Consider the following 12488-nt stretch of genomic DNA (forward strand, 5'->3'; position numbering starts at 1 on the left):
GGCAATGTAAAGGATCTGGGTGTACTCATGTCGGAAGACCTTACCTTTAAAGAACACAATAAAGTAGCCGTCACAACTGCAAGAAAATGACTGGTTGGATAACAAGAACTTTTCACACTAGAGATGCCATACCGATGATGATACTTTTCAAAACGCTTGTGCTCTCTAGAGTGGAGTACTGCTGCACAGTGACAGCCCCTTTCAAAGCTGGAGAAATTGCTGACCTGGAGAGCGTGCAGAGATCCTTTACTGCTAGAATCCACTCAGTAAAACATCTAAACTATTGGGACCGACTAAAGAGCCTAAAACTGTACTCCCTTGAGCGCAGGCGGGAGAGGTACATAATAATTTACACGTGGAAAATATTATAGGGGCTGGTCCCAAACCTGCACACAGAAATAACATCACATGAGTCCAGAAGACATGGCAGGATGTGCAGAATACCCCCGTTGAAAAACAGAGGTGCAACTGGTACTCTGAGAGAGAACTCTATCAACATCAGAGGCCCCGAGACTGTTCAACACGCTTTCTCTACACACAAGGGGCATAACTGGCCGACCCCTCACAGTGTTCAAGAGAGAACTGGATAAGCACCTCCAAAGGATACCTGATCAACCAGGCTGTGACTCATACGTCAGGCTGCGAGCAGCCGCGTCCAACAGCCTGGTTGATCAGTCCGGCAACCAGGAGGCCTGGTCGACGACCGGGCCGCGAGGACGCTAAGCCCCGGAAGCACCTCAAGGTAACCTCAAGGTAAGGCATTTAGCTGGTCAGAGTGGAAGTGGCATAATTATCAGTGAACAAAATGTTTACCTTGTTCAATAGCAGGACTATCAGTGTTTTCTTCATATTGCCATAAACTCGATTACAATCATTCTTTGCAACACGAATGTTGGTGGCCAAATGCAGGATCATTTTGATTACGAATCTTGTTTCACAACTTGACATTTACGTGGACCTGAGCTGCAAAGGGAAGCCAACACCCATGGGAGACATTACTAGCTCCTTGTAGTTTGTGTGGGCCTTTGCTAAGGCCAATTAAGGGTAAGGAAATTGAAATTGAAATAAGTTTATTGAGGTAAAATACACACAAAGGGATGAGATAGCTCAAGCTATTCTCACCCCGTTCAGTACATCGTGTTAATACATACATATACACACATCACAAACCATAAACATATTACCAAACATTCTGAGAGATAAACATATACAATTCCTCTTTTACACAAGTAGTATGGTATCAGCCGTACACAAATACTTTTATGACTTAGGTATACTGTATAGAAGGGTAAGGAAGGTGGCCAATTTTTAATTTTATTTATATATACAAGAGTTCTTACGTTCATATAAAGCCATTAGTACGCATAGAGTTTCGGGCAGGTCTTTACTCCTAATTTTTTTCTGGAATACGACCCGCCAAATCGTCAAGGTATCAATTACAACTGGATGAACAAAGTCGTAGAGATAAGGATTGGTATCTAGTCAATTCTTCCCGACCAGGATACAAAACCAGGCCAAATCGCTTGCGAAGCGTAGGGCGAGTGCGTTACCATCGGGGAATGTTATCTGGCTAATATAGAGCTTGAGCACGAGTTTCCCTCCACCTCCGGAAACAGAGGGTGAGCAAAGAAATACGATTGTGTAGTGGCCAAAGGCTTGGGAGTACCCAGAGCATAGGTTCAAATCCTCCTCATAGCTCCTACTGATTTTTTCTTGTAGCGTATATTTTCCATATAACCGACATTGAATTTCTTTAGAAGAAATCTCACCTGGAGCAGAGACATGAAACTCACTTGCAGAAACACCAGGCACATTGACTGTGTTCACAATAACTCTTGCACTTACTACATTTATCTTATTTATGGTGGAATAATTGCTATAATTTTCAAATCATTTGGCACAGTGCCAGTTTCTCATATTTTCTGGTATATTCTCCTCACCAACTACATTTCCTTTGCATCAGTGTCTTTAACAATTTCTGCATTTACAGTCAGGTGCATTATCCTGCAACCAATGATTTGTTTACTGATTGTAGTCCTATTATTGTAGTCACATTTATAAATCTAATCTTTACTTTTCAGGAAAGAGAAGTTATCTAGAATAGCTAGAATGCCTGTGAGACGTGATGCTGTGCGATACGACGGACATCACCTTCAACGTGGGAACTGTTTGATATTTAATCATCGTATATTTGACTCCTATACTGGTTTTATGGTAAGTAATTACAGCAGTATTTCAAGAATGACGACGTATTTAAGAGCATTCATGTATTAATTTATATATATCGTTACCTCCTTGATAAAATGAAGATATCTTATATCTTTTACCAGTTCAGTTTATACATTCTGGGCTGGAGTAAAGACTTCTTAAAGACTAATTATCGCATTATAAGAGTGCCTCCTGTGAGGGAATGGTGTTCTCTCAAACTACAATACAGCTCATTACTCACATTTGATATTGTAACCAAATCATAGTACTTTTTTGGTATTTTGGTATTTTTTTGACTCCCACAAGCAATTATTACCGCCTGCACAATTCCTAGAGGAATTGAGATAGTAGATAAAGACAAAATATTTAGCACGGGAGGGACACAAACAAGGTGACACAGGTGGAAACTTCGTACCAAGACGTTAGAAAGGGACGTTGGAAAGAACTTTTTCAGTGTCAGAGAGTTTAACAAATGAAATGCATTAGGCAGTGATGTGGTGGAGGCAGATTCCAACCATAGTTTCAAATTTATCAGAATTTACTCAAGGACCATATTAGGACACTATGCTAGTGTCCTCGACGAGGACAGGAAGCTGGCGAAGATGCTCAAAGGTCTTCCAATTTGCCCTGATGATCTTTTCCATCTGTATTTTAAAACCCAACAGCGTTTTGGCGTTTACGACTTCGGCGGGTAGGCGGTTCCACGGTTTTATAACCCTGTGGGTGGAAAAAACCTTCTATTTTCTTTCCTACAGTGTGGCTTGATGAGCTTGAACCCATTGCTCCACGTTCGTGCCACATCTGACCTTTTGAAGAAACTTTTCGGATTTACATCGTCCAAATTGTTTAGTATTTTGAAGGTTTCGATGAAATCCGCCCTGTCATGCCTGGTCTCAACAAATCCACAAGGGCCGTGACGAGGTTTCGAACCTGCGTCCGAGACCTGGTCGACCTGCGTCCGAGGCCTGGTTGTAACAAACTAGGCTGGTTGTAAGAATTATCCAGAGAGGTTTATCGACAAAAGAGAATGGGAAGCTGAGCCCGCATGGTGACCTGGGGACCTGACCCCCAGGGGAATTCGCGGTGGAAATAACCGACGCCTTGTTCATAGCTGCGTATAATGAATCATCCTATAGTATTCAGTAATTTAGAGAAAATTAGCCTTTATTCATTTTGCATTAAAATTGTATTGTATAATAGTACTGGGTACAATATCAAGAGTATTCTAATTATTGAGTTTAAGTCACCATCAGTGACGTCACGAATCAGATCTAACTTGTAAGGCGGAGTGACCGGCGGTCATAGGTCATCAGGGGTTGACATGTCTACTATTTCTCAAAGTTCAATTAACCATTTTTGGGGGATCGGGAACAGCTCTGCCGTTAGATGTTTGTGTAATTTAATTTCAGTAAAATAATTCAACCAGTCTGGATCAATTCAGTACAAACAGAGGTTAATTGTTATAACTTAAACCTTGCTAGTAACTGGGTAGAACTTTGACTAGGTGGAAGGATACAATGTTCTAGCCTGGGCTAGGCCAGACGAGGACAATCAGTGTGATCTGCAGAGCAGCTGGGAGAGGTCAAACATCTTACCTCTCCCCAAGACCAGCCCAACATCTTTAGCTGGTAAAACATAGAGGTATAGTTGCTATGGTTATTTATAGAATAGTCTTCATTGCCATTCAGGTCAAGTAGGGAGTGTTAAAGTGACAGGGAGTGAACATATTTAGATTTTGTTTTAGTTTTTCTTTTAATAAATTAAATTTGTTAATATTTTGCATTTTATTATTTCCATGTGTTTTATGTGTAAACTTGTCCTGGTCACGTGGTCCACACGAGGTAGAGTTGGATTGGGCGCCGATTCTAACATCGATTCTAACATCGAATCATTCCCGTGTAATTAATTTCACACTCTTAAGTTTCCACGGTCATCGAGTGGGGATCAAGCCCCAAGGTTGATTAATTAGCGTGATCGATCCAGACCTCGATCATTGCTCTGTGTTGCTGGTCTGGTGGTGGCAGCGTAGAGGCGACTCTAGGGTTTTGCTCAAAGCCTAGGTCACGTCATACTGGGTGTAGAATCCTAAGTCGGTCAATCGTCTTAGGACCACGTGGCGTGGAGTTGGCTTTGGTAAACGTTTTGGAGTCCCTTGGTAGAGAATGAAAAGTAAGAATACGGGTAGAGGGAGTAGAAGGTAGATAAGTAGAGAGAGAACCCCAACCCGTGTTACAATGGTGGCAGCGGTGGGATGGTTGGATGGATCCTAGTGATGGGTAACAAACTAGGCTGGTTGTAAGAATTATCCAGAGTGGTTTATCGACAAAAGAGAATGGTTAGCTGAGCCCGCATGGTGACCTGGGGACCTGACCCCCAGGGGAATTCGCGGTGGAAATAACCGACGCCTTGTTCATAGCTGCGTATAATGAATCATCCTATAGTATTCAGTAATTTAGAGAAAATTAGCCTTTATTCATTTTGCATTAAAATTGTATTGTATAATAATACTGGGTACAATATCAAGAGTATTCTAATTATTGAGTTTAAGTCACCATCAGTGACGTCACGAATCAGATCTAACTTGTAAGGCGGAGTGACCGGCGGTCATAGGTCATCAGGGGTTGACATGTCTACTATTTCTCAAAGTTCAATTAACCATTTTTGGGGGATCGGGAACAGCTCTGCCATTAGATGTTTGTGTAATTTAATTTCAGTAAAATAATTCAACCAGTCTGGATCAATTCAGTACAAACAGAGGTTAATTGTTATAACTTAAACCTTGCTAGTAACTGGGTAGAACTTTGACTAGGCGGAAGGATACAATGTTCTAGCCTGGGCTAGGCCAGACGAGGACAATCAGTGTGATCTGCAGAGCAGCTGGGAGAGGTCAAACATCTTACCTCTCCCCAAGACCAGCCCAACATCTTTAGCTGGTAAAACATAGAGGTATAGTTGCTATGGTTATTTATAGAATAGTCTTCATTGCCATTCAGGTCAAGTAGGGAGTGTTAAAGTGACAGGGAGTGAACATATTTAGATTTTGTTTTAGTTTTTCTTTTAATAAATTAAATTTGTTAATATTTTGCATTTTATTATTTCCATGTGTTTTATGTGTAAACTTGTCCTGGTCACGTGGTCCACACGAGGTAGAGTTGGATTGGGCGCCGATTCTAACATCGATTCTAACATCGAATCATTCCCGTGTAATTAATTTCACACTCTTAAGTTTCCACGGTCATCGAGTGGGGATCAAGCCCCAAGGTTGATTAATTAGCGAGATCGATCCAGACCTCGATCATTGCTCTGTGTTGCTGGTCTGGTGGTGGCAGCGTAGAGGCGACTCTAGGGTTTTGCTCAAAGCCTAGGTCACGTCATACTGGGTGTAGAATCCTAAGTCGGTCAATCGTCTTAGGACCACGTGGCGTGGAGTTGGCTTTGGTAAACGTTTTGGAGTCCCTTGGTAGAGAATGAAAAGTAAGAATACGGGTAGAGGGAGTAGAAGGTAGATAAGTAGAGAGAGAACCCCAACCCGTGTTACAATGGTGCACAGCGGTGGTTTCAACAATTTTGTTTGAAATTGTTGAAAGGCTCACGCGTCTAGCCGTTCGAACACGTGCGCGGATGCTAAGGAGACAGCCGCAGGCCAGGATTAGCAGTGCGCCCCACAACAGTGCGTTTGAGTGGGGATTGGCGAATCTTGGGTCATGCGGGCTGATATGATTAAGGTTTAGTTAGTAAGATTAGGCATTTAAAATTAGATTTATTGAAAAGGAGACCGCTTCGAGTTGATTGGACTGGGTACCATACTCGACCCATTGCAATTAATTCAGAGGTGTTGGGAGCCGCCATACTCTCAACAGCAGTTCCTTGAGGGCTGTCGGGGGCGGATATATCTGTGGGACGCCAGTAGATAGTCCGAGGGCGTTATTAGACGACCCAAAACGCTAGGAAAAACGTAATCCGTGAAGGGCGTTGCGGCCTCCGAGGGACGGACTAGTAACCTACCTAGCAGCGATTCAACAACTAAGTGATCGCACACTTAGTGGAGGTTGAGTCGTCCCTAGTCATAATTGTTGCTGAAAGCTGCGTGTCGCTCTGTTGGAACCTAGATGGTGTGGCCCCTAGGCTAGGTGTGGTACGGCGAGCCGGTAAGGACAATTATAGGATTAAGTCGAGTGCATTTTTTAATTAAGTATACTTCAATTTATAAAGTAATTTCCGTTTATTTTCGTTGTTCTAGAGATTAATTTTTTTTCCCCTTACATTCAATCCCCGGTTAAAAATTTTTTTATCAAAGTGTTTAGCATTTTCTTGCATATTAGGCTAAGTGCGTACATTAAGCTTTGCTATTCCCTGTTGTATTAGTCTAAGTCAGAGGCGTTGTTGCTAGTGTAGTTAATCCTCTGGACTTAGGGCTATTGGTCGGTCACTATAGTAAGTGAAGGAGTTTAAGGGATAGTAAGTTGCGTGTAAATGCTTAATAGAGTCCGTGGAATATTTCTAAGTATTTTGGGATAAGTTTTCGGCTAAGTCAATGTCGGAAAGTCGTTAACTGTAATTAATTTGTATTCGTGGGTCACGTGTATGTTCTGGGCGTCATTAGGATTCTCCAGTCGATGCGAGTGATATTGTCTAGTTTTTACCAGTAAGACGGTAGAATTGTGTTTGTAGACTTAGAATTCTGTTTTCAGTAGAAACGTAGGTGGAAAATTTTCTAAGTCCAGCTTGGGCTAGAATCTGACTTCTTGGCGGAAATTCTAATTTTCATGTTTTGTGTATATTCTGGGGCCAGTATTACTCTCTAGTGCGCGCAAGGGACGTAATTCTGTCCGTAAGCATTAAACAGTGATAAGTACATTTTTGCCGAATTTAAGTATTTTTTCGAGAAAATCGTGTTGTAATTTTGTCAGAGTCCATGGGAGGTGAAAATCTCGGATTTTGACGAAAAATCGAATTAGTGAGTGTTGAAACCGCCCGATGTGTCAGTATTGTTCTGCATACAACGTCAGTAGTAAATAATAACGTATTTATATCTGGAAACGAGAAACCCAAATTTTTGTGAATTAAAGGAGTTTTGTGATATTTGGGGTGATAGAATATTTTTCCCTCGCAGTCAGAAAAATTGGCAGAGTCCAGCAATTGAGTAAAAACGCAGTTTTTTTTTATAAAAAGTCAATTTTGGTAAGCAAATATATGTCCTGGGTGTCTATATTAATCGCTAGAGCGGGTTATTAACGTAAAACTAGTTATTTTCCTTCAGAACATAAATTTTGATTTTTCAGCGTTTAAGCGAAAAAGCGCGGGACTTAGTTTTTTCAGTGCAGCTAGTCCCGCTCCACCAGTCATCAGTGGCCACGCTGCTCACTTCAAGCGCGTTTAGTATTCAAGTACAGTAAATATTCTTTATTATTCCATCACGAGTGCTGCGCGTTAGTTGCGTTATCATTTAAATTGTTTTATATAAATTAGATTTTTTAATTTTTTTAACGTAAAGGACTTAGGTTTCAGCGATAGAACTGCGGGATATTTCACGGTCAGACACGAGTGCGGGGCAGACACTCATTCATTGGATTCACTTCAGCGATTCTCTCGATAAATCGTGTATTTCCTATTTTGGGATTTAGTAGTTTCTTGGAAAAGAGTTGTGATTTTTTTTTATTTGTGTAAGATCACGGTTGTAGTGAGTCCGGGTCGAGGGTGTACTAAAGGGTAGTTTAGAAGAGACATGGCACACCAGGAATCACAGAAAATGTTTAACCCAGATAGTGACCAGTCAGTAGGGACCAGTGGAAGTGGAAGGGTAGAGGACAGCACTTCTTCCGACACCACTGGGGATCGCTCAGGTGGCTCAACTGACGCCACAGGTGGGGTCAGTGGGACTGAAGCGACGAATTCACGGGTTCTGCATGGGACTGGGCAGTCGAGGGTATCTTTCCATCCCTGGAGAGATACTATTATTGACATGAGTGGGGAGTCTTGCGAGGAGTCGTCCCAAGAGTGGGGAGAGCCGTCTTGGGCTCCCCCACATATAACATCGACGCCATGCCAACAGGGCAGACAGGGGGCCTCAGTTAGTATGGTAGGACGTCCCACTTCGCTCGGTAGAGAACAGCAACCCGTTCAACGGAAAAATGAACAACCACACCAACAGCAGGAACTACCCAACATAACACCAATACCACAACACCTAGGTACACCTCATCCATCACTACAACCACCCCAACCCCACCTCCCATACCAACCCCATCCTCAGTTCCCATACCAACCCTTCCCCCAACCCCAGGCCACCCCATACCCATACCCATTCCAACCCCAGGCCACCCCATACCCATACCCATTCCAACCCCAGGCCACCCCATACCCATACCCATTCCAACCCCAGGCCACCCCATACCCATACCCATTCCAACCCCAGGCCACCCCATACCCATACCCATACCCATTCCAGCCCCAGGCCACCCCATACCCACCCCAACCTCAATCCACACCCCAGCCTGAGGTCACCCACACCATACCTCAACCCCAACCTCAATCCACACCCCAACCCCAGGCCACCCACACCATACCTCAACCCCAACCCCAGGCCGCCACAGCCTTAGACAGGCAGATGCGCACGGAGACGCCGGGCACTCAGCTGTCGCCATACGTAGAGGCGTTAAGTAAAGGCGAGGGAGCCAAGCCGAGGAACTGTGGCGCGGGTTCATCAGGCGGGAAGCAGCCCTCAGCTGCAAGTTCGAGCCACCCTGCGCGGGGTAACAACAGAGATCCGCGGAGGTGTTACTCCTGCTGGAAGCGCGGGCATATACAGATGGATTGCGAAGTCACTCCTACGAAAGCATGAAAGCAGGCTCCTAGTGATGGTAGGCCTACTTTTGAGGTGAAAGTGGAAGGTGTGAGATTGACAGCTTTTGTTGATACAGGAAGCCAGGCAACGGTAATTAAAAAGTCAGCCTTCAGCAATTTTAAGTATGCACGTCTTAACCGTTGCGCAAAGACATTAACAGCGGTCAATGGGGAAAAGATTGAGATCGTAGGACAAGGTACAGTTAATTTTGAGATTGATGGGGAATTGCAGCCTCACACATGTACGATCGTAGAGAACCTTGATTTTCCTGGTCACATCTTAATGGGAACTGATTTTCTGTCGCGATTTGATTATTCCTTGTCTGCTCAAAAAGGGGCTAGGAACTGCAGGTTGCAGTTGGGACAGACTTCCTACCCAGTGGAGATGATCGACCATCCCCCAGTTGTAGCTTCAATTAAGAGGAAGCTGAAATATAATGCGCACTATCCAAAATTTATTTTTAAGTCTCTTCCAGACACAGTTAAGAGGTCATGCGCATTGCATGCATTGACCAAACAGAGTTGCCCACCACATTCTGTTAAATTTATTAAAGTAGCCGTGGGACGTCACATACAACCAGGTACCACCCTTCAGGTGGCTGGGAGATGTGATAGTTTATTAATTCCTCATCACTTAGTTGTAGTGCTCGATAAAGGTGCACTCATTCCAGTTGTCAATCTTTCACATAAGACTTTTCGCTTCAGGGCAGGTGATAGGGTATCTCAGGGAACCATGGTGGAGGACACAGATATCTTTCACCATGAGTCAGCTGAGACGCCAGCCGTCACTGCACAATGTAGTGCACTGAATATGTTGAACACTAAAACACCATCCAAAGTACAATACGAGACGAGAAATGTTGCACAGAATGTAGAAGTGGAAAAATTAATTTCAGCACTTGATTTGCAACATGTTGCACAGGCGGATAGGAAGGCACTGAGAGGAGTTTTACGAAAATTCCCGAAATTGTTTGCGACAGAGGATGACCAGATTGGTCTCCTTGATAAGATCGAGCACACCATTCCAACTGGTGACCATTTGCCTGTGTACACAAGACAGTGGAGGTTGCCGGAACAGGCAAAGAACATTATCAGGAAGGAGTGCCAGAAAATGTTGAGACAGGGCGTAATAGAGCCTAGTACGTCACCATGGCTCTCTCCTGTTGTGCTAGTTCGGAAACCGGACGGTAGTTATCGTTTCTGTGTTGACTACCGGAAGGTGAACGAACTAACTAAGGGTGATGTGTATCCGTTGCCCCGAATACAGGAGATAATAGATCAATTTGGTGCTGCTAAGTATTTCTCAACTCTTGACGCAAAATCGGCGTATTGGGCGATTCCGGTGGCAGAACAGGATAGGGAAAAAACAGCATTCTCGGATGGTAGGCACACTTATCAATTCCGTAGGATGCCGTTTGGTTTGAAGACAGCGCCTTCGTCGTTTCAGAGGGCCATCAACTTTATCCTTAGTCCGGTACTGGGTAGGCATTCTTTAGCGTACCTGGATGATGTTGTGATATATTCCAGGACGTTTGAGGAACACCTACAGGACTTGACTGAGACTTTGAAGTTGTTAGATCAGGCAGGTTTCAGGCAGAATGTTCAGAAGTGCACCCTGGCGGCTCAGAAATTCAAATTTCTGGGGTTCCAGGTGTGCCCAGACGGTATCCGACCTGACCCAGATTCTTGCCGCGCCATTGCTGACATGCCTACTCCAAGGACAGCGAAGGACGTGCGTAGGTTTTTGGGGGCGGCCGGATATTTTCGTCGTCATATTGAAGGTTTCGCTGGCATTTCAGCACCCCTGACTGATCTGACAAAGAAAAATGCGAAGTTTGTGTGGAAATCTGAACATGACGAGGCCTATCGCAAACTGAAAGACCAACTAACCACGACACCGGTATTGGCTATTCCTGATTTTGAGAAAGAGTGGGAGGTGCACACTGACGCCAGCGGTATTGCTATTGGCGGGTGCTTAATTCAGCGAGACGCAGATAATTTACCCCATCCAGTAGCCTATTTCAGTAGGAAGGTCAAAGGACCTGAAGTTCATTATTCAGCTACGGATCGGGAGGCACTGGCAGTAGTAGAATCAGTTAGGTATTTCGAGCCTTACCTATTTCAGCGGCATTTTGTAATCTACACAGACCATCGAGCATTAACACACATATTTAAAAAGCGAACGAAATGCCCACGAATGTCACGCTGGTCTCACGAACTTTCGGCCCACTCATTCCAGATCTTGTACAAGCCTGGTCCAGCACATGTTGTGCCAGATACGCTAAGTAGAAATATAGCGGCAATGCAGATTAATGAAATATTGAAACCATTCCATCAGATAAAATGAGAGAATACCAGATGAGCGAGCCTAGATGGAAAGAAATTATTGAGTATTTAGAGGGAGGAAAATACCCGAAAAAGAAAAAGAATTTACCTATTCATGATTTTGAGATGAAACAGGGCGTCCTGTATTATGTTAATAGCCAGAATGATAGGGCAGTATTTCAGCTAGTTATTCCGGACGCGTTGCGGTCATCAGCGTTAAAGCTTGCGCATGCTTCAAAAATTGCAGGGCATCCGGGGATCTTTAAAACGCACTTAAAAGCAAAGTCTCTATTTTATTTTCCAGGATTACTTTCTGAGGTAATCAATTTCGTGAAGTCGTGCCCTCGTTGCCAGAGGAGGAAAGGCACCCTTAAGGTACAAGCCCCACTTCAGGAATTTCCTGAAATTCGTGAACCGTTAGATCGTGTGGGGGCCGATCTGATTGATTTACACCACAGTCATTCAGGTAACAGATATGTGTTGGTGCTAGTTGACCATCTGTCTAGATACACTACACTAGTTGCATTACCTCAGAAGGATTCTCGTACGGTTGCAGATGCGTTCTTGCGTAGGTTCGTTACTGTATTCGAACCTCCTAAAGTTTTAGTCTCTGACCGGGGTCAAGAATTCAATGGGAATATATTTAGAGAAGTTTGTAAGATTTTAGAGACAACTTCGGCTTTTACAACAGCCTACCACCCACAAGCAAACGGAATGACGGAACGGACTAATCGCTCAGTCAAGGATATGCTTGCAATCCTTGCTGAACATGATGCAAACACCTGGGATGAACACCTACCCTATGTTCAGTTCGCCTTGAATACTGCCATCCACCAATCAATTAACACCCAACCACTTCATTTGTTTACTGGTAATTCATGCAATTTCCCGTCAGGTCTGCTTAACAGACATAATGTTGCATACGGGGAGGACTATCCTTCAGAGGTCCTTGGAAAAATGAGAAATGCATGGAATATTGCAGCTGAAGCGTCCAAGAAGGCACGGACTCGGTATGCTCACTTTTATGACAAGAAAGTGCGCCCTCTTGAGTTGAAGGAAGGAAGCCTCGTATTGAGAGTGAATGAGGCTGCGCCCGCCAATCAGAGCAGGAA

The 12488-nt window shown here is 43.9% G+C and overlaps 1 long non-coding RNA gene and 1 pseudogene across 1 annotated transcript in view; both read left to right on the forward strand.

Annotated features, from left to right (window-relative positions):
* The window catches only part of LOC138359244 (uncharacterized), a 597135-nt gene that overhangs the window by 523181 nt on the left and 61466 nt on the right, over window positions 1-12488 (forward strand). The window lies entirely within an intron of this gene.
* Window positions 2098-12488, forward strand: part of LOC138359369 (caspase-1-like) — a 30232-nt pseudogene continuing 19841 nt past the window's right edge.

Source organism: Procambarus clarkii, chromosome 90 (assembly GCF_040958095.1).
Source record: "Procambarus clarkii isolate CNS0578487 chromosome 90, FALCON_Pclarkii_2.0, whole genome shotgun sequence".
Lineage (NCBI taxonomy): Eukaryota > Metazoa > Arthropoda > Malacostraca > Decapoda > Cambaridae > Procambarus > Procambarus clarkii.